Here is a 23,852-nt window from a genome sequence, read left to right as displayed (position 1 = left end):
CTTTTGACTAGGTTTGGGGGAGAAGCATATATTTTTCTGAAGCTGCACCTCTGCTCCTGCTAAGCAGTTGAGGCCTTAGGAGTGCAAAGAGAGCACCCAGTAATAGCAAGAAATTTAGGAAATAAGAAGTCAGCCAGAACTATTTTATGGAAACTTATGGAGATTAGACCTGGGGACACCACTGACCTTTATATTTCTGTGATAGGGAAGAAGTGTGCTATTTACAGTTAGGACTTGGAAAGCTCTCTCAGGTTCCTTGAGACTAAGAAATTGATTTGGCAATATGGACTGTGCTATGATCTTCTTTATACTTCCCAGTGACTGCTGGGTTTTTTCATGATTAACTTTCTGGTGAGAACTAAACTTAGAAGATTACTCTTATAACGACTAGTGATTTCTTTTATTTGAATTAGAATTCTCTTTGTTATAAAACTTTCCTTTGTTTCTATTTTTTTCTCTTCAAATATTCTTTTCTGCTGTTTTAAGTGGCAATTTTCCTTACTAAGTACAACTTTCCACTGCTTATTTTAAGTGTCATGTTTTACTGGCTTATCATTGCTTTTGCAACACTATGTTTGGCAAGCATTGTTCTCCTACTCTGATAATATACTGGTATCATAATGATTACATGATCTTATTTTTGAGAGAGTGAGTCAACAGGTTCTGTAATACATAAAAACATTTTTACAGACTACCATTGTATTTTGCATCAGTTTTTGATATCAGAAATTGAAATTCTGAGATCAAAAGTCTTTCCCTGGCTATGTCAGAGACATTTTTAGGTGAATTAGGGACAATAGTTTTTACCATAGTATCTCCTTTTCACCATCACACTGAGACAGTCTGCTTCTCAGGCACATTGGAACTCAGCTTGCTGACATTTTTAAAATACTTTAACGTATTTGCAAGTGTTACTTGCAATTACTACTAACTCTATGAGCTGAGCATTGTAATATGGAGATGTTAAGTTGTTCTAATGTGTATGATGTGAGAACTGTAGAAGACTTACTGCTGTTGTGACTTTCACAGTCCTGTTGACTTGTGATGTTTTATAAATATCTATTTTTGTATGTATGTACACATATGCACTAGTATATACAGGGCATCTATTGGCTATGCAGGGTAGCAGTGTCACTACTGGTTTTATTCCTTCAGTTTCTGCTTCCACCTGTTGAACTTCCTCCTTCTGCACTTTGTTCCAAGATATTTGCCACAGATGACCAATTATTTCCTGGTTTTATTATGCTGTATTTGAAGCTGTATCCTTTGCAACTTGGGAGGGCATCACCTGTGAATAAGGCTTTCCTGTGGGTTTGTGTTTGGCCAGATGATAGAACTGCAGTCATGTCAGCAGTGTATTGCTACACAGCTGTTTATGGTACAGTAACCTGCTTGTCCACACTTGGCTCCCTGTTCTGCAAGAAGGACAAAATGCTAAGCATTCAGAGCCAACTGATGCTGCAATCTTTACTCACTGTCTGTAGAAGGACAAATATGGACACTTCTAAAAGAAATTACATCTTTTAAACATAGTTAGTTATTTTCTTTAGATTTTGTTCTTTTCTACATCTGGCCTGGAGTTTACAAAGCCTACCGTAAGTCCTTCAGAGGGAATAACGTACCTCATACCAATTAACAATATGAGCAGATGATTGTAAACAGATGTGTGGGGGCTGCTTCAGATGCTGCTGACCCCTCCCTTCAGCTGTCTGTGAGCACACATCTTATTGTATCCCAGGTGAAATGAGATGTGTTAACTCCCCAGGAAGAGAGATTGGCAGCCGGCAGCTCTGGTTGTCAACATTTTTAAACTGCTGCTGCTGCTGGTCTTCACAAGGTCAGAAGTGAAATGCAGGTGAATTTCAGCTCTGTAGTGATTGAAGCCATTGAGGCAAGACTGCTAGTCCAAGTCGTGAAAGGAGACAGAGTCAGTAGCCTTTACTCTCAGGGGGATCTGGTAGGCATGCCCAGTAGCAAATTTAAAATGTAATGTATTTTTTTTCTGTGCTAGTTACCCTAATGTACATGTAATGCACATTGGAGAGGCAGACTACTGTTTTGATTTTGGCGATGACCACATGTCATTTAAAAAGTAGATTTTCTTAGGCATAGAATAATGGCTTTTCTTTTATATGCCCATTCTTTATTGAAGTAAGAGTATTATTAAATATCTGTTTAGTCTGTTGAGAGAAGTTATCACACAAACCAGTTTGTGGTATGTGATTTACAAAATTTTTGAACTGAAGCATGCGATTCACTGAACTGAAGGGAATTACTTAATTAAATGTGACTGGTAATGAGTGATCTTATATTTGGTCATATACTTGTCACACAGTTTTTCTACGAAAAATACAACTGGAAACATGCACTTGCTGTTGGACTTGGTATCCCAGCATGGCCCTGGGCAATAGACTCAAGGCAGTCCTGCTTGAAGAGGGGTGTTGGACCAGATGCCCTTCAGCAGTCTCTTCCAACTCCAGCCATTCTGTGATTCTGTAGTCAGAAGTCTTTGGGTATCTTTTGAGTGTGAATTTAGCCTGCCATGGCACTGTCTACATCACAGTTTCTTTTCTGTACCAGTAGCAAGCTCAGAAGCTATCAGTCTTGCACTCTGATTTTGGTTATGAAACTTAAATTTCCACCTTGAAAATACATATTTGTCACCTTCGATTAATTGCAACCTATGATTTTCAATTTGATCCTCAGTGTTCTCAACTCATAAATTTGTCTTTTTGCATAAAACACATAACTTGCATATGTTAACTTTAGATTGAAAGTAATGATGTATATGAAGTTGTTTTCACTAAGATTATCACCTCTCTGATCCTAGAATTGCTACAGCACATCTGCTTTCAAGAAAAAAAAAAGGTGTGTACCAAGAATTTAACCAGTTCAATCAGTTACTCATCTATGAAGTCTGTGAAGTATTTGACCACTTTAATTGCAAAGAGAGAATAGCAGAAGGCTTCTCAAGGTAAAACTTGTATTTTTCTAAGAAAACCACCTATTATTTATATAAGCGTGCATGAGGAGAATAATATGGAAATGAGAAAGAAGCTTTTACTGATGTATAACTCTTCAGGGCTTGTTCCCAACAAAGAGATCATGAGCAACACCCATTCTTGCCTCTTCCATTTTAAAATGAAACAGGACAGGTGACATCCAGTTTTTCCCAGTACGTATGTGATTTGCATGAATTATAAATTATTTTTAATGACAGTGCTGACACACTTGTTTCACTAATTCTCTGTGTTGCCACAGGTCTCGTGGGACTGTGTAGAAACCCTACCTGTCATTTATTCTTTGTCTTGTCTGCTAGGCATTTTGCAAGTCTCTCAAAATTAGAGACCATTACAGGAGAAATTACATGTTTAAATAAGGTTTCATTCACTCTCATTCCTTCATTCCTGATGCAGTATTTTAAAGTTCAGTGCTAAGAAACTTGATGAGAGATAATTGAAGGTGAGGTGAATAGTGGCAGGTGGCAGCTGTTTATTTCAAAGAGGTGAGTTGCAGAATAGAAACAAGTATGGAGTGGGAATCTAGAAGCTGAAACTTCCAGATAAATGGATGTACTGAACATGCATTGCCCAGAAAAGAATGAGTGCACGTTTTAGGGTGGGCCAAACAACTTTGAATTGTAACCCTGGAGTTTAGTTGCAGCAACTTGAATTTGACTGGGATGTTACCAGTGAATATTCTTATAAGAATGCAAAGGGATGTTTTTAAACAGAATGAACAAAGCTTTGATCTTCTGTATAATCAGAATAATTAGATCCCCAGTGGGGGGGTGGTGCTGCTGCAGCTGTTTTTATATGTTCAGACATTTCAGTTTCCTGACTAGGAGAATAATTCATGTGCTATTTCCTTGGAGGTCTCTCAGAGTGCTGACCAGATTCCATCTCTTTTTCCTTGAGAAGCTTTTAAGTGATCTAGCTATACCCAAACACAATTAACCATTCTTTTTGCCTGTTATTATATTTGCCTGAGAATTAACTTGCATGATTCATAGATTTATTTTCATGTCAAAGAAATTCAATCACTCCTGATTTCTTTTTACTTTTCAGAGAATGATCGTGTCGCTCTGCAGCGCCGCCTAGTGCACAGACCTGCTGCCGCATCCAGGCGCAGCTGCCACACTTGGCACGGCCGGGAGGGATGAGGAACCTTTCCCGGACAGCTCATGGCAAACAGTGTCACTCAGATCTTGAGAAAAAGCAGCTTTCTTATTTCCAGCTTTTCTTCTTCAACACGTGTGTAGTATTTGCCTTCTCCTGACTTTAAATTCATTCCTAGCTTAAGTATAGTTTACTCTTTCTTTCTTGGTAATCTGTATAAAAGCTGCAGGGCCTGTACTACTACCTATTGATGCTTAATGTGTTATTTTTCTTCAACACAAGTCCATGGTTGCTGTTTGCAATATAGGAGGCCACAAACTCGAACCCCACATTTCCAAGGTTTGTATTTCCAAACACCAGATTTTTGCCACATGGAATGCTTTTTCACATAGTAATTTCTCTCTGTTTATGGAAATTAGGTTTGTATACAAAGAAAGTAATTTTGAATTTAAGTGTAATGTAACCTTTTCTCTTTTTTTGCTGCTTAAGTAGTAAAGATATAAGTGGTCCAAATCTGCTGTCATAACTGTTTTGGCAAAGTTTCAGAGGAACTTGCAGAGGAACTCAAAATTATTAATTTCACACATTTTCAATTACTCAACTCACTGTTTTGCAGGTTTGTACTATTTCTATCAGTGGTCTCGTTTAAATTGTGAAACTTTCTAAAATAATAGTTATTCATCATCAGTACCATCAGTAGAAATGGATCTTTAGTGTGGAAATCCTTCATTTTAGGCTTTTGTAGAGACTATTGAAGAAGCTGTCTGTGAATCTTTCGTTACAAAGAAATCTCAAATCAACAGGGAGAGATTTCTTTATAAATGAGGTTCTGTGTTCAGTCAGTTTAGTCTATGCACAGTAGTTTACAGACGATTATGAAAATAAATAGTGCTTTTACACTTGATGAAGTAGACAGGTACTCTTTTCCGAAAATATTAACTAAAAAGGAGTCTCTGCAGTGGCTCTGCCTCTAAGTATATGTAAAAATTTAGAGTGCTATATATTTAAGAGGTGTGACTATCTAGTGATGGAGGCAATCGTTTTCAATTATTAAATCTTGAAGATGAAAAAATTGTAAAAGCAAATATGTGTGTACAGTCATTCAGTCACCTTCATGAGCGATAAGGGAAGCCTTTTCTTCCCTAAGGCAGGTGCAGAATTTAAACCTACTGTTGCGATGAAGTGTGGCATGGCAGCTACACGAAAGAGCTCCTGTATTAGCCAGTCTTCACACATACTTCGTTAATACTGTTTTATCATAAACATGTTCTCTACAGAAGCATTAATTCTTCCTGTTAGTAAGTTCTGAGTGAAGTTCCAGGTTAGAATACTTGATAAAGAGACAAGATTTGTAGAAAGCAGTAATAGTGTGCCTTATTAGTTTTGTAGTTGGCAGAATCAAGCACAATCCCTCACCTGGTTGAAGAGCAGCAGGCTCCAGACAAAGTATTACAGTGATACCAGCACAAAAACAAGGAAAGTGTAGTCTGTGACCGTGCTAAGCATGAGCAGTCATGCTTCATTATTTGCTGAGAGGTCATCAAAGGACATAGCAACCTCATCAGTCATATACCATATATTCCTTGTTCATCTGCTACAAAATGCAGATGGCTGTAATTAAATAACTCATGTATTGTCACTGTATGGATTGAATCTTGACAGAGAGATTGTCCTTTCTTCCCTTCCATATGTTGTAGTGTGCTAAATTTAACAGACTAGCATAACATTGGCTTATATAGGTGATATCAGGAAAGTACAGATTTAATTCAGCTGTTTTTTAATTAATCTCTTCACTTGACAAAAAATAGCCTGTGTAAGGAGAAAAATCTTTAGTCACTTTCAGTGACTGAACAGTGATTCACAGTCCAAGAACTGATTTTAATTGAATGTGTTGCTACGATATTTTGCCGGGAAGGAGAATTAAATGTCTCATTATTTTTGTGTGGTGAAAGTTCTGTGAGAATCAAAATCCATTTGGCTCACTGCTCCTCTACTATACAAAGAAAGCTATCAAGTTCAATGTACATACATAAATTTCACTGAGGGAGGTGTGTACTGATGCTTTAGGAAGAAGGAAATTGTACATAAAAGATTATTGAAATCAATGGGAATTTCACCATTATTTTTGCCATGCTTTGAGTTGAGCCCTATGTTTTCCAATCTATAGATAAGTGTACAGATACAAAGCCCTTTATTCTTGTAGGACCTTCTTGAATTTATTACATGTAAGTATCCACTCCAATGATCACTGCAGGATAATGTACGGGGTATCTTTTCAATTATCTTAGGGAAAAAAATTCTATTTTGTTGACTTCTCTATTTGCACTGAAAAGATTCTTTTCTTCCCCTTGCCAATTTGCTCTGGAAGTGTTTCTTTAGGAGTATGCCAAAGCAAGAGATCTGACTGAAGTACTGAACCTCAATTCTACTGTGTATCATCTTAAGCAGCAGAACTGTTGCTTCTCTTCATGTGATTATTCATTTCTAATTTGTTGCCTGTATTTCAGTTTTGTATGTTTGGAAACATTTGCCAGGTCTGAGACTAAGAGCAAGTGTTGTCAGTCTGTACTGTGATCATTTGGGAGCTTTGCATCTAACTATATTGAGTAAGTCAAAATCTGATCGGCTGGAAATAAAGAAGCTAAATGCTTTAAAATCAATGGAGGTCAGCTGTCAAAAAAATTCAAATAAGTGTTGTAAAATATCCTTTAAATCTGCAAGGAACAGTTTCCTTGTCATTGTACACAACTTCAAGAAGATTTGATTTCTGCAAGGAATTGAATCAAAAATATCCTTATTGTATGAAGAAATGCTTGACTATTGCATAAACACAGCTGTATGTACATTTTAAATATATAAGCTGGACTGTGTGACAACAGTGATGCAGTCAGAGTAAAATTCAGGTAAGAGATAACTATGAATCCTTTAGTACCAGTCCCCATTATACCACAAAGAGAATGATTTGACCTCTGTATTTAGAGCCCCTCTTCAGTTCCCTCCAATCTGAGTGTGCTTGAAAAGGCTTTTTTATCCAGCCTGTGTGGCCAGGTTACCCCTGCCTGATGCAGAGGCTTTGAGTGTTCACCTCACCCTTGGAACACAGCTGGATGTTGCTGCATAGGCAGACAGTATTGTACATGAAAAATTACATTTCTGACTTACACCTTTTCACTTGTCCACATTGAATTTCACTTGCTCTTTTATAATCAGTGTCATTATACCTTGACATCCCTCTGCAACTCTGCATAGTCAAATATAGTTTGTACTGTGCTTAGAATCATTAGTGACATTCATCACCTTGTTTTTCATTCCTTTCCAATTCAGTTTTGAATCATCTGAAAACATACATACAGAATGCAAGGACTGGGGTACTCTGCAAGTCACCTCCCTTCCATGAGATGGAGTGCCGCTACCTGTACTGGCATAGGTAAGTCCTCTTTGCATACTTTGTTCCTGACAAAAGGAACAGTGTTGGCAATGGCATAATCAGAACATTGCACCTGCTGAATCAATTTACATTGTACCAGCCATAATCCAGTAATACAGTCCTTTTCTACCATTTCCTACTCATTTTTGCTAACAATTTAAATGAGCACTAAGAAGATGTTCTAAAAAAATACCTTGGATGCTCTTTAGAGATTCTTGACAGCAGTCACAAAATCCAGATAGTCCTTTGCTATAAAAAGAAATATTTATGGTATTATAGATTCTACCATTTGAGATCAAATAAAGGAGACTTTGAAAAGGATGCTTGTTTTAGAGACACCTGTTGGGGGTTAGGTTTGTTCCTTCTTTCTCTAAAGAATTTTTCCCCATAAGTTACCAAGGAGACCAAGTGTTAGATACTTGAGAGTACTTAACCAATACAAAGAGGTGGACAAAGTTGGAAGAGGGAGATAACGCAGGTAAAAGAGCTTGAGGCAGCTGCGGGCTGGTTTTTTTTCGGCGTTCGGGGAGAGAGAACAGCTGGGCTGTTGCTGGCTGGAAGAGTTTCACTGTGTGTGGCCAAAGGGATCCAGTCCTGGGAAATCTACTATCACCAGTTCGGCCTGAATCTTGAGCTTTCTCTGCTGGCCGCGGGAGCTGGGCCAGCCCTGCCTCGCCTTCGTCTTCTTCGGTATTGCTCCTCTTGCTACAGTGTGACCCTGCACCCCCCTGCCTGCTGGGACACCCTGCCATCCCAGCTACCAGCCCGGGACTTTCCACTGTTTCAGCTTGGTGCTCTGAGGATCCTGCAGGGGCACGGAGACCAAACTGCTCTGGGTTTTGTGAAACAAAGCCCTCAAGGTTCTTGGTACTGTTTTCTTTTGTTATTAATGCTGTAGTTATTTGGGGTTTTTTTGTTTGTTTGTTTGCTTTGTAATACGTACTAGTAAAGACCTGCTATTCCTATTCCCAAATCTTTGCCTAAGAGCCTCTGATTGTAAATTTATAATTGGAAAAAAAGGGAGGTGGTTTACACTCTCCATTAGGAAACTCCAGCTTTTACCTGGCAGATACCTGTCTTCCCAAATTAAGACAACACAATGTCCATTACAGGGTGAAGAAACATCGTCTTTTATAAAAACTAAGAATTTTCATTATTTCCAGTTGACGAGAGCTTTTTTAACGGAGTTATGTTGGATCAAAATAAATTTATATATAATAGTAGAAATTGAGAACAAATAACTTTTTTTTTTTTTACCTTTAAGGAAGCAAACAAATTATTTGACCATGTATTGTGCCCATGATATATCACTGAGCAGCAAATAATATTTTTGAGCATAATTCAACCAGAGCAAAAGGCAATGTCAAGAGCTCAAAAATTCATAACCTCTATATAGGATAAGTGATACAATATTGGTAAGATGAGGACACTTAATATGCTAGTATTTAATACTTTCAAACAGTAACAAGCAAATGGGTGTTGGCCAAATACTTCAGAGCTTTCATTTTTACTTTTTTGATATGGTGTTTTAGAATTTATAAGCAAATAACAAATGTTCTAACAAAAGTGAAAATTCACAATTTGATTGTGGAAGTAGGGTCAAATATGACATTCTTTATCAATATTTACTTTTTCAGCTTAATTCTGATTCACCAATGCACCTCTGCTTTGAAGGAAACAAATTCTGAAAGCAAAGGCACAGCCAATTTAGCACAAACTATTGGATCTGCCTTTAGTTCACTATTGATGACATTAATGTCATCTGACTATTTCTAGTTCCAAAGATTCATAGATTCCTTAGTGTTCTGTTTTAGGAATGGTGCTCCCCAGTTTAGTGCCCCCACTGAGACTCTCCAAGCCAGGCTGCCATTCACTTACTCCCCCTTCCCTTTCTCCCTGTGGAGGGCTGAAAAGGAGAATTGGGGTCACAAAAGGCAAAGATCACAGGTTGAGAAATAAACAAATTACTGTGAACAGCAGTGCGATAAGCAAACAACTAATAATAGCAGAGTATTGGTAATGAAACACTCCCCCCACACCCCGAAAATGACATGAGGCATTCTAGAATAACCTCCATGTCCTAGACTATGCCCCCTCCTGACTACTGCAAAAATTAACCCTCTCCTGGCTGGAACCAGGACACCAACATGATTCATACAGAACTCTGGAAAAATCAGGACATCCTTTCCTGCATGAGCTCAAAAACAGATAGATGCCATATGTAACAGATAGTGTCTTACTTTTTGAGTATTTATGCAACTCAACAGAACAAAATAGTTCTGTTATCAGTCCTAAAGATGTATTATGTTGTTGTTATTGTTATTATTTTATCAAAAGTTTTCAGACACACACAACAAGAAACAGAAATTTGTACAGCATCAGTGAGTATAGCAGATTATTAATACCAAAACTACCCAAGAAAATCGCTTAAGTTACCACCGCTTCTTATAATCTATCATATCTGCTGACAAAATCAGTTTGACAGGCATTGTAAAAGATGTCAGTAAATCCTGAGAGATTTGTATCCTCAGCTACCCTTTCTAGGAAATCATTTGAACTCTTCTCAAAAATTGCTTCTTTTCAACAGGTAGACATTTTGTGGTTTCTACTTATCTTCTTGTTTATTAGGTAAGTATTTCTCTTCCACAAGAGTTCTTTGAATTCACAATCATGGCCCTGTGTGAAGTGATTCTTCAAATATGTCCACTGTTAAACTGATGGATTTTATCTTTCTCTCCAGCTGTATCAGGTTTTCCTGATCTGTTCCAAATTTTTAGAGGTAGGTGCAAATAGGAATAAACACGGAGGGGAAACAGGGCATTCAATCCCATATTGCATTTTAAAGGAAACTTTGCTTAGCAGCATTTACTGCAGTCAGTGATAAATCAACAGAGTAAAAATTTGGTGGTCTTTTAGCACTATTTTCCCCCCATACTCTGTCCTCCATAATGTTCACATGTGCACTATAACCTAACCTTCTTTGTAACATTCTAAAGGTCTGGGTCATTTTTTAAAAAAAAATGTTGCCTTTTAAAAGTTACAAATTCCTGCATCTTTTGTCTTCCCCAAACCACAAATCTATGTAGAAATGCTTTCTCTATACATTTCAGATGTCGTTGTATAGAATTTTTTCACATTCTTTGCTGTCTTTTCAGAGCTATTTAAGGACCAGGCCATTTCAGTTGATGTGTGTACCACCTTGCATGAATGTGTGCCCCAAAACAGCTCTCAGATGTCACAAGGCAATTTACCGTGCATTTTAGAAAAGAAAAAAACAACTTCTGCTGCTTTTTATGAGTACTCCCATAAGAAGGAGAGATATGGAACTGTATGTGCATGCAGATATCCTGGCTGTGTCTATGCATGGAGACAGACTATAAACAATTTTAGTGTGGCTTCTTAGTTTGAATTTGATGCAGCTGTTTACTTACTCAACAGCTCAGGACCTTCTGCCAGTAACTGTGGCAATAGCTGCAGAATATATATGGACAAGGCTACATGAACTCTTTACTAGAAAGAGGGTAAGTAATTACTCTTTTGTCTTTTTCAGCAGACAGGCAAAAGACAGAATCTAAGCCTGTCCTAGCAGCTGGTAGCATTATGAGGACCTACTCTCAAATATTGTTTCATCTGTGCAGGTCACCTGGCATCCACATCAGGTATTTTCCTGTTTGCTTTGACTGCAAAAATTTTTTCTTCAAAATTTTTAAAAATAGTATAAAAGACACACACTTTTTACTTAGGGAACTATCCAAAACAGTAAGAAAATTATACTTCTTGTCATTATTGGCCAGTTGGACCAGCTCTGGTAGTCACAGACTTCTCAGTGGGACATTGTTCACATTATACTCTGTGATTGCAAATGTTCTGGGGAAGTTTCCCACTGAATCTGAGGAGAGCAGTCCCTGCATAAACATATGTTAACTTTTATGAAGGATTTAGAGGACAGCGGCATTTCCTATCCCAGTAAGATGCAGATGTATTGGAACGAGTCATAAATTTGTTACAGTAAAGGGTGCATTAATGCATGTTCTCTCTTATTTCAAGCTGTGAATTGTGATCCTCTATTGCAATACTACTGTTTCCTATTTAGAATAGGCCCACCACTTCTTTGCAAACTTCATGTGGAATCCAAGTTCCAGAGAACATACTAGCGAAAAATTCATTGCCTTTAGCAGATACAAAGTATTTTACGTCTGACAATTAGTAGCAGCTCCCAGATCACAGCTTCTCCTCAGTTGAGACATCAGTAGGACTCAAAAGATCCTGCATCTTATAGATGCCAAATTTACTTCTTGGTAGCTTGTCAGAGCCCAATAGTCTCTGAATGAATGCTCTTAGATTTTCCATATGAGGAGTGTTTAATGTTTAATATTGAATTTACTTATTTGGTAGAGTTGGCATTACATGGCAGTTCAGTTTAGCAGTGATACAGAAATCAGTTGAAATCACAGCACAAGCATAATATAGCAGTTGCAATATTCAGCTGTAGTTAAATCTCTCTTATAGTGTGATTCTCATTACTGGTCCCTGTATGCTCACTGTCATAATACTGGGCATCCCCAGTCACCTGGAAAGAATATATGGATGAAAGCCAATTCAAGCCTGTTGCACTCTTCAAAATGTATAGTTTGTCCAATTGTTATGCTTTATGTTGTGCCAAGCCACCTATGCACTGAGCTTGTAACCTAAGCTTTTAAACTCATAACAATTTGAATTTAAATGCATAAACATTTCCCATTTATTTCAAGCATGCATATAAATGTGGTTATAGCTGTCTATAAACAAATAGGCCCTGATTTTTTTTTTTTCTATTTGTGATATGCTTTGAACATTGTCATTTGACCATTTGAGAAATCACTATAGTAATTAGTGGTCACTATAGAGGCCTCTGGATCTGGTGCTGGGTGATATGGTTTAATGGTGTAGGGGTCACAGTGATGGTGCTGGGTTTACAGTTGAACTTGACATTCTTAAAGATTTCTTCCAACCTTTACGATTCTGTGATTCTATAGTATATTAAGATGTTGTCAACTACAATGTGATTATTAGCACTTCAAAATCTTTTATGAGCTCACAAGTCACTTCCATACCTCATTTTCCTTAGTGTATATTCTGCTTATTCTTGGCTAATTGCTCCTTTCTCTCTGAGTTTTTGTTTATTCCTTCTACTTCACCTTCCCTGAGGCAACACTCCCTTTCAGCTAATTTCTACTCTTTGGGCATAGCTTGTACTCCACTTTTCCCCATTACTTTGTTTGAGGCAGAGGCCCCTTGGATTTTGTCTCTTTCAGAAAGAAGCTGACTCCTTTTATATTGCTCTTACCGAAAGGCGATTTCCATGCCTACCAATACTACAAGTCTAGTAAATTTGTAACATTCTTATCTTCTGTCAACTCCTAGTCCTGATGAGGTTATAAAGAACCTTGTTGTAAACAACCCTTTCCAGCAAGGCAACAGTTCCTATTCCATGTGGACGGTGTTACTGCCCTTCACTCACATACACAACTTCTTAAATAGCTGGTGCTTAGCAGATCACTGAATAGGTCAAATTAATAGAATAGAAGCAAAGTGAATGTAAGTAATTGAATCTTACTCAAAGGAATAAAATGTGTATGGTCTGATAATATTTTAATAGTGTAGAAAAAAATGGGGATTTTGGTGGGGTATGTCTTCTAAAGAAAGTTATTTCTATTGGTAAAAGTTTGCACAATGAATTGTTTAGGAGGAGAATTACTGAGATAAACATCTCTCACCCAGACTTGAGAAGGGTAACTTTGCAGTAATTGGTCTTCACTAGTTAAAGTTGGAGTTTCCCCTGACTGACAATTTGTTGAAAAGACAAGCACATGATTTTAGCAGTGTTAAATCACTAAGGAAACCAGTGTCTAGATACTAGAACTTAATGTTCTAAATCAGGAGGAAAAGATACTTCAAAGACATATTTCCTAAAGACTACAGCATTTATGAATGCAGGTCCCTTCAGGAAATTTGCAAAATTTATGCTCTTAAATCCCAAAGAACACCTTTGGAAATCCCAGCTCTCAGAGGAGACAAAATCCCATCCCATGCATCTGATGTGATGTAACCCATTGGGGGAGGCAGGAAGAAATTTGAGGTGTTCTTGATACAGCAGTCTATCCTATGCTGAGCAAGCACCCTGCTGATGATCAGAGTAACACCAGAGTTTATAGCTGATCATGATGGGAGTAGGTGACCCATCAAGATACTTACCCTTCAAGTATGCATATACTATAGTATAGTATGCATACCCTTCAAGAATGCTAAAATCTTGATAGTTTATTAGTTTCAGGCCGAGTTACTAGTTTCAGTAATACCTGTCTGACCTTTCTGCCTCCTAAATGAAAAACAAGCAACTCTGCTGCTGCAACTGATGCTTGTCTACTCTGCAAATGTTCTGATAGTCTTGCATTGTTTGCTGTGGCTGGAATTCTGGCTGAGATTTTTCTCACCAATAGCTACCTGATGAGGTCATCTTCTGTGTAGGAGCCCTTCATTCTGGATTCTCACTCACTGCATAATGACTTTGCAGCTTAATCATTCAACTCAGGTCTCTCTGGTCTTGAGACTATTGTTATTAGTCACTGGAGTAGGAAATCAAAACCAATTTCTGTTGTCAGCTTGGAACTTAGGATGCTCTTCCTGCTGCAGTGCTCCAGGTTGAACCACAATGCTTCCTCACACATGCTGTATTTCTGGCTTCATTTCCCTGTATAAATGCCTAAGAGCAAGTATTTCTATGCTAGAAAAGATGGAGACAGTAACATCCTCACTCAGTTTTATAAGTTAAAATCAGGATTGTCTCTTAAAAAAAGGGTTTGGATTCAGGCTATGGAGGAAGTTGAACACAGGTCTTGAACTTTCTGGGTGAGTGCTCTGACTAGTAGAGTTGTACTGCCAACAACCAGCACGCCCAGCAACAGCTGGTTTTGGAAAACTAAAGTAGCTACACACATTTTAAAATTAAAGAGGGGCACCTAGGATTCATTTTACTTAATCCCATGTGCCAACAAAACAGATCTTCTTAGGAAATTGATTTACCACTCCACTTACATTTGGATCCTTATTAACTTATGTGAGAGCTGGGGGGTTACTTGCATAGGCCACAGCAAGCTTGGTAATGTTCAGACAAGGGTTGAAAAAACACAATGGAAAAGGCAATGGTCACAAAAGGAAGCAGGAAATTCCATTTAAACACAAGAAAAAACTATTTTACTGTGAGGATGCTTAAATACCACTTGGGGACTCTCCATCCTTGAAGATATTCAAAACCTAACTGGACAAGATCCAGAGCAGCCCTTTCTAGTGGATTCTATTTTGTGCAGGGGATTTAGACCAGCAGTCTCCAGAAGTCCCTTCCACCTTCACTCATTCTGTGTTTCTGTGAACACTGAGAATTTGACAGCCAAACAGAAAGCCAGACTCTGACCCCAGACTCAGTTTTTTAATCTTGAAACTCAGGGAAATCCTATTTTCAGTACCCAAATCCTCACTGAGATCAAAGAAAACCAGCTGTGAGAATTTCCTTTACACTTGCATGTATTTTCTTTCATGCATTAACATGGTTAACCTTTAAAAGAAATGTGTGTGGTGTGGGGGTGGATGAGTGTGTGGGTGGATGGGTGGGTGTGTGTTAAAAAAGAAACAACAAAAAGAGGGAGGGAGCTGCCTTGTAAGAAAGAATTAAACCCAAGGGCTGGAAAACTCAGAGCAGTTGAAGTCAGAAAGGAAACTTTTAAATTTACACTTTGTACAGATTTTAAAGCGTGAAATAAGTGGAGATGGAAGGGCTACAGACAAAAAAAAAAAAAAAAAAAAGCTAAATATCCTTTCACAGTTACTTTCATTTCCTTGGCTACAGTACAATAAAGGACTAGTTAGCCAGTCAGCCAAACTGGCAAAGAAGCAATAACTGGTGTCCTGGAGGGAGTGGGCACAGTTATGATGAAGAAATTTTCCTTATTCCATTCACATAGCTTTGAATAGAAGTGAGTTCTAGAGTTTGAATTTTTTTTTTTTTCTTTCTTTGGGATTTGCTTAAACTACAGAGTACTGAATACGTATCTTTGCTTTCTTGCTCAATTTCACAGCTTATCTAATGCTTCAAGTGTGTTTAATAAGCCTTGTTGTTGGCAATCAATCACTCCTGGAAGTGAATGCAAAAGAGGACTGGGATTAAATGGATAGCTACACACTGGAATTCTCTGTTTGCAGCAAAGTCATTACAAAATGCATCCATTACAAGCCATTAAGGGAGACAAAATTATTTCTGATCAATAACTTTGCTTCCACAATTTTTATTCTGAATGGTTGTTCAAATACAAAGTTTAGTCTGAATAGTTTTGGGAAATGGGAGAGTTACATTTAGACTGAGTCAAAAAAGGTAATTATTTATTTTATGTTGCATAAAAAATAGTTATATAAAATTTTACTGAAATTCCCCAGTCATCCTTTCTCAGTCCTTAGATTAGATATTAATATATGTCAACAAAGCATTTTTCTACATAATGAAAACTGTTCAAAAAATGTTATTCTCTATGAAACTTCAGGTAAAGGAAATGTCCCTCTTCTGATTTTGGTTCAATCTTGTCACTTTATTATAATTTCTTATATTCCTTCATATCATCCTCCAAATAGTTTCCTCTGGTCTTTCTGTTTGATTCTGTAGAGATGTGCATTTAATTACAAATATATAATGAGATGTAGGTAAGAAGGATTGAAGGAAATCAAACTATAGACATTGGGTGAGATCAGTCTTTGTAAGAATGCCTTCTGATGGAATGGAATGACTTTGATACAGAAGGGAAATCTTAGATGGGTGGTGGGACATTTCAAGAAGTGAAAAATAATCTGAGAACTCTCTTATGCTGATTGGTCATAAGGATAGGTTGTCAAATGAATCAGTTAAAGAAATAGTAAATTACTTCCAGGGCATGGAAAGGTCATTCAAGAATTTTAAACATGAAATTCCTCACTTGAAAACTGGTGGTTAACCCAACATTTCAATCAACCAGGAGAACAGAAGATGACAGATGTGTCACCAGATTGAAAAACTACTAATCTCAGGGGTTATCTGAGGAACAACAATACCCAAGGTCTGACTTTTGTGGGTGGCAAACTAATTGAAATTATTGTAAAACAGAACAAGTAGAAATTTGAGGAAATTAAATTATGAAGGAACAATCAATAACGTGTTTGAGAAAGGAATTTGCATAGCAAATGTAGTAATCATGAGGTTGAGGTGGTGATTTTTATGTAGTTGGATTTGTAAAATGCTTCTTTGAGAAAGGCACCTCAGCCAAGAATTTTTGCAGAAAATAACTTCTCATGGAATGGGAGCAAATATGATCTGTGGGCAAATAAGTGGATGGGAGATTAAAAAAAAAAATCCACAAATAACAAAGCAAGTAGGGCTCCACTGGATCTACACCTGTCCAGATCCTGCTGTACAAGCTATTCACAAATTACAACACAAAGGTGTATACTGAAGCAGGAAAGTTTGCAAAGATAACAAGTTGTTCATCAAAGTCACAACTAAAGCAGACAGCAAGGAGTTGAAAAACGTTTTAACCAATGCTGAGCAGCCAGACAGTAAAACTTCTCGTACAATGTATGCTTATCAAATTCAAACCCAGGAACTTGAAAGCAGAATACAAAACAGAGACTTAGCTGTAACTGCTCATGAAAGGGATTTGAGAGTTACTTGAATAGGCAACACCATGCCCTGTGGCAAGAAAAGGCAAACTGAACATTAAAATTATTTCCTTACGAAAAGAATAGAGAACAAACCAGGAAAACGTTATAATGCTCTTGGACCAACCTTGACTCTCAAATACATGCACTTCTGGTTGTTGATCTCCAAGACCAAAGTAGTATAGTAGTACTAGATAACATACAGGTAAGTTAAGCAGCAGGGATCAGAAATAATGAATAGGTTGTATTCAAGTGAAACCAAATAGCACATTTCTTCATGGAAAAAAGATGATTAAAGGTGGAGAGAACATAAAATCAGTCGTGTAACTATGGTGATTCATTGTTTCTCAGAAGCGCAAAAGTAATTTGTATAGTAATTGGAAAAAAACAAAAGGAAACACTTTCTTTTAAACATCATTTAGTTGTACAGAATGCTGAAACAGATGGACCTTTGATCTGACCAGTGTGGCAGGTCTTACAGTCTTGTGACTGACACTTTTTCTCTGACTGTGTTCAGTATCATGTTGAGGCAACATCAGTTGAGCAATATGAGAAGCTCAGTATAAAAATAACATCCTTTTCAAAGTATTCTTTCCATTTGTATCTACCACCCCTCTCTACTGTGACAGGCATTGCCAATAGCTAAAAATATGCAAGCACATAAATAACATCAGCACTTATCATGTGGCTGTGATCTGCTTGTACCATACTTGTCCACGTCACTTCTGTTGCCAGTTTTACCAATTCATAACTGGCAACTGCTCCTCCCAAGTACTCTGGTAAAAGTATGGTGTGGACCCAATATTTTCTGAGCTTGAGAACTGCTAGCTCTTCCCAAGCTCATAAAATATTCAGTCCACAGTGTGGCCTTGCCACATACACTGAAAACTAACAAAATCAATCTTCTATTACATTAAATGTAGGACTATGAACTCTTCAAAGACAGAGGAATCAATGAAATGGTCTTCTGATCATTACTTTAGGAGCATTACAGGAGAAAGCTGGTTTTGAAATTAGTGGTTCCAAGATAAATTCAAACAAGTCCCTTTATACCTTTGCACGAGATTAGTAGGCAGGAGGAGCAAATTTTGCAATGCAGATGTATCTGTCAGTATGAACATGGTATTTACTGCATTCTTTTAAATGGCTATCTTTGCTTTGGAAGTTACTCATTTATTTTCACAACACAGCTATCTATAGGGTAAACCTATAACAACTGATTATCCCAGAATCCTTGTGTATTTGGTATATGATAGCATATATTATAACACAGAAGAGTGGCAGCCTATGCAGGAAATCAATTCACTGCATTCCTCCAGTTCCACTGACTGCTGAATTGTAGCTACAGAAAGATACAAAAGATGAAAATGGTTTTCCTTTCCTCAAAGAACTGCTGTTAAAGCTAAGACACCATTAGGTGCTGCCTAGGAATTGATGTGGAAAGGGAAGAACTTCCTACCTTGCACATTCATTTGTGCAAAAGAACCATGAGCCTGTCTATTCTTATGTGCATGTTTATCTGAAAAAGATAACAGCCTACAATATGAAATGGCTTGTCAATAACAGCCTACAAATTTCTTTAAGGAGAATGCACTGTGCAGAAATAAATCAACAGCAAAATCAGACACTAGACTGAAAAAGTGCATAAAATGAGTCAATTTTTAATATATGCTAAAATATGCCTTTTGCTATTTAGGATGAATAAATCAAGCTGCTATTTTCTGTGTAACCCTATGACCTCCTAGGGGGTTATTTTCAGTACAGTGTTTTGGAGGGAAAAAAAATCCCTCAGGATCTCTAAGTTCTTCTGCTATGAAAGCTCTGAACTGAGATAGCTGGAGGCAAGAAACAGTTCAGTTCCCAATTCTGATACCATTCAGTGTACTGCTATTAGAAAAATGCCATTTAATTGTCATTCCAAAAACATCTCCTCTTTAAATGGCTGAAGCCTTGTTTTGCTAATAAGTTTTTGTTTCAGTTTGTGAAATGTGTGGATTTGAGTTTAAACTTCTATAAAATTGCTTAACATGTAGTGTGCTTAAAATGCAATTGATAAACAAAACTTGTATCTCCAATTAAACTCATATTTCTGATTTTCCTTCATACTATTACTTTTCCCATGTCCATGCCTTTATTATAGTTTTTGGCTACAGTGGATTCTCTATACAGTTATTTTGCAATATTGTCAGGGATCTTCTTTCCCCCTTGCCACTCCTCATGCCTACAAAGAGGCTATACAGAACTAAATGACAAGGTTTGTGTGCTGGAATCCCCAAAAAAGTCACTTCCTGGGAAAATTGAGAATAATATTTGCAATGTGAAGAAGAAAAGCACCACACATGGGATAAACCAGAGGCTGATACATGCCAATTGATAGGGGAAGGCTTTCAAGGCAAGTATAAAACAGGAAAGAGAACGAGAGGAAAAAACCTCTGGAAATATATTTGGCTTGAGAAGGAACGAAGTTGTGCAGGATGTTGCAAGCACAGAGATTAGTCCTATAGCAGGGAACATGGTATAGCAGAGATTTCAAACTAGTGATAGCTATGAGCATGATGGCAGGTGAGAACATAAGCCAAGCACAACTCATTTGAGCGTGCTGAAAGGAATTGGGAGGAACATAGTAGAGATATAAAGAGGGCAGCTGTATGAGTAAAGGAGGGAGATGAGCTTGATTGAATCCATGGTTTCCTCGGTGAGAAGGTCAGGGAAGGGATTTAGGGCTGGTCCATGTCAAATATAAAAGGTAACAGGAAAGTGTAAATCATAATCCCAATGATTTGGGATTATGAGAAGTGAGAAGCACAGAGGAAAGCAGGAAGGGATCAAGGTTTCAGCTTTACTGACTGGCATTAGTCTTGTTTTCCTTTATCTCTAGTTGCCCCAGAATACTCTCATGGCTGCAAAACACTCTAAGTTCTTTGGGTGATCAAGGCTCTAGGGTGGCTGTTTCAGGGGACCTCAATGAATGCCAGCTGGCAATTCTGTTGTCCCCATACAAGCACATTAAATTCAATGGCTATATTATACCACATATCTGAAATTATAGAGAATGTCTTGACATCAGGGAGCCTCAAACACCTATCTACCAGAGAATAGATGTTTACAAAGTTTTTTTATGAAGAAGATTTCAGAAAATTTAAAGAATTCTCATCATACTCTTAGTCAGTATTAAACACAAATAAACACATAGAACTGTGATATATTCTTATGGATTATACATTCTCTCATTATTATTTTCTCAGGTTCTGTCACTAATGAAAGCCATAAACATCACAAAAAAATCCTGCATGTTAATTAGACAATTGTTAGTGAATATTTAGTATCTATAATTCTAATAATATAACAACTAATTTCTATAAAGTGACAAGTTGCAGTGATTAATGAAATGGTATTCACTTACACTGTCTTTGGCAGTAATGTCCAAGTGTGGTCGTAGTTGTGTTTATTTAGGACTATTCCTTCTCCCTGTGTATTCAGCCCTACTGTCCTGCACCAGCCAGTGCACAGCAGAGCTGCAGAGCCGTGTCGCTGCAGTCACCCCACGCCTCAACGCCCTGGGGCGTGAAACTGCCAGACCCTTTGCACCTCACTGCTCCAGACGTTCCTGGCACACACCCTATTCCCAATTCCTCCCGCACATCCGCTCATAATCCCCACATGCCTCTAATGCCTTTGCCCTTTAGTCACAGAAGCGTCTCACTTGAGAGCTCTGCTTTGAGGCCACCCATGCTCTGCAAGAGACCCTCGTAGTAGATCAGTACATTGGACTACTAAGTTTGACTTCAGCATCAATGTTTCCTTGCAGCAGAGCATTCCGTCACATTCTTCAATGAGCTAGGAAAAAAGAACAATTATTCTTGTTTTGACTCTCCCACATACTTGCTGGACTTCTTGCACCTCAGTTCTCATATTGGAGGGGACATTGAACAACTGACCCTTGCCAACTTTCTTCATGCTTTTCAAGGTGTTACAGATGTTTGCCAAATCCTGTCTCTGGTGTCAACCAGAAGAGAGGTAACATATATGAAAAAAGAGGAGGCTAGGCTGAGAATGTAGAATCAGAGGAATTTCTATGTTGCTACTGAGGTAAATCCATTCCATAACAATTTAGGTTGTTTTTCTAGATAACAATAATAGCAAAACCTCCAGGTTTGCATTTGGTCTACTTAGCTTTGCTTTTAGCTAGAGAAGGGGTGCAAAGTAAAGACTGCACATTTCCCTCCCTAAATGCTTGGCCTCTGTTACTGCAGAGCTCATCCACAGAGCCTGGTGTCAGGTTCTCACCTCTGCTTTGTTGGCTTCATATGCAAAATGGAAGACACTAGAACCAGCTAAGATAATTAGTAAAGTAATCTTTTGAGTAGTTGGATGTGCTCCCAATCTATTTCTATTACTTGGTTGCAGCTTGCACCACAATCTTTCCTGTTCTCTGCAAGTCTTGAATTATTTGCATCTCTAAGACCATCATTGTCACAAACACTGAAGTGACTCATGTATTTTTAAACTGGAAAACCCAAACTTATATTTGAATTGCTGTCAGTACAATGGCTGATTCTAAATTACTTTCTTAAAAAAAAACTTACCTGCCTCCCTTTTTTTCAGGACATTTCTTCAGGTTTCCGACATATTTTTACATTTATTACACTTTATTACGGATGTATTGTCACTTTCACTAGCTTTTGTCTGGGAATCTGATCCTAAATTTACACAGATCTAGTCCAGTCACCCCAGATGACTGCTCCAGTTGAAGTACCAGCCTGCAGAGACTCTGGGTGTGTGTAAGGGATGAGTGTGCACCTACCTATGTCTGTGTGCTGCTGTCTTGTTCTGGCTCTGACAATGTCCCTTCTCCATCCCTTTTGGCCTTTTTCCCTTTTTACTCTAAATCCACCTATGTAGTTCTTATTTACAGAAACTGGAAACACCTTCAACAGTTCCCACACTCACCTCAGCATATGCCTAAGGTAATAAGGAATTTATTTGAATGAGAGTATTGCACCAGATAGTAATTTTAGGTGATTAGATAGAGATATAATAGAAAAAATCGAGGTAGTTTTCAACCCTTTTGAGTTTCTGATGGACTTTCAAAGCTTCCTTACTAAAACTTTACAAACACAATCAACAGGCAAAATAATACATGTAAAAATAGAAACATGTACTGTATACAGACAGCCAGCACAATTCAGATGTCTTGGAGTTCCCCTCACGAAGGAGGGGAATTTTCACTACTGGATGAATAAATGACCCAGGCATGTTCTCTGCATCAGCAGTGCTTTGAAATTCTTCAGTCTGTTGATAATGAGGCCCACATATTTAGATAAAGCATAGCATTTCCAGAGAGGCATACAGGAATTCAAAACAAATACAGACTTTGCATGACTGTGCAGTTGCAGAGAACTCTTAAAAGGAAGCTCCACTTGGAAGACAAGGGTCTTTTCAGTACTGTGAAAATTAAGACGACAATAGGGGCTGAAAGAAAAGAGATGACATATCTGTTGAGGGGATTCATATGCACATTATGTAGGAGGAAGAGTCACAGAATCTTAACTGCTGACCTTCACAGGTTCACATTTGTGGTTCAGGTACAAGAACAGGGCTACTGCTTCTCAGGGATCTGTGGCGGATGTGCAAGTTGAGCAGCAGCATCCAAGACATGATTCAGAGGGTATGGCTGCAAAAAAGTGCATGCTGCAGGAATCAGTGATTTTGGAGTGCAACAAATGGATCTGCAAAAAAATGAAGCTCTTCAGAACAGTCCTTTCTGATCTATTTCAATTTCTTAAAATTTGTTAACCATGAGGACACCAAAAATATCTAATACGGCATTAAAGCTACTCTTATTCCTGATATTACAATCTTCCACAGCGTGCTAGTTTACAATATGCCCAAATGCATATTATAGGATCTTAGAGACACAGAACAGTACCAGAAGTTTGTGTTGGGTTGCTTGTTTACTATGCAGCCTTGCTTCTTTCAGAGCTGCCTTACTATTTATTTCCATAGATGTGACCCTGTATCTGTATTTGGCTGTATCTGAAGGGTCCTGTTTAGGAGGTGTAGGTCAGAGCACAACCAGGCCACAACCTGACTGCCTGAGCTGCTCATCCATCAGGTCTTGAACAAACACTCTTTACAGCTCAAAATTTTAAGTGAAAGTGTCATTGCTTGCCTTAAAAATGCAGTGTTTACTGGGAAGCACTGATGAGCTCACTGACATTTGTAAAGCTGGAATAAGCCAGAAGAAGCTGCAGTAACCTTCCCAACTGTCCCAGGCTAAGCCACTCTTTCTACATCAGCACTTTCAGTAAGTGAACTTGTCTGTTTCTGACCCTTATGTCCTTATCCATTTCCTGCCATTCTTCCAAGCTCTCTGAGTCACATACAGCTTTTATGCACAGAGATTTTACATTGACTTTCTAAACATTACAAGACATCCTAAATAGCATCGGTCCTACTCTTGATTTCTCACAGTCATCTAGGATCATCTCCAGAGATCAATAATTCCTTTTGACCTATGACAGTCACCTCAAATCTGACCCATGCAATGTGAGCTTTCTTCACAGACTACAATTTTAACTTTCCAGAAAAAT

The 23,852-nt window shown here is 38.0% G+C and overlaps 1 long non-coding RNA gene across 2 annotated transcripts; it reads left to right on the top strand.

Moving 5' to 3' along the window:
* The first annotated feature begins 1,849 nt into the window (after window positions 1-1,849).
* Window positions 1,850-12,333, top strand: LOC136291801 (uncharacterized). 2 transcript variants are annotated; one of them, XR_010721738.1, is made up of 7 exons: window positions 1,850-1,957; window positions 2,831-2,868; window positions 4,068-4,253; window positions 7,443-7,545; window positions 10,133-10,173; window positions 10,286-10,324; window positions 10,701-12,333. It is a non-coding gene; the product is annotated as an uncharacterized lncRNA (long non-coding RNA). The 2 variants fall into 2 exon arrangements; XR_010721737.1 differs by having other exon boundaries at window positions 2,831-2,974.
* The last annotated feature ends 11,519 nt before the right edge of the window (window positions 12,334-23,852 follow it).

This window comes from Chamaea fasciata, unplaced genomic scaffold (assembly GCF_029207755.1).
Source record: "Chamaea fasciata isolate MVZ Bird 193981 ecotype frontalis unplaced genomic scaffold, bChaFas1.0.hap1 SCAF_7, whole genome shotgun sequence".
In the NCBI taxonomy this organism is placed as follows: domain Eukaryota; kingdom Metazoa; phylum Chordata; class Aves; order Passeriformes; family Sylviidae; genus Chamaea; species Chamaea fasciata.
The sequence above is the reverse complement of the archived record's forward strand: the minus strand, read 5'-3'. Positions and strand labels throughout refer to the sequence as shown.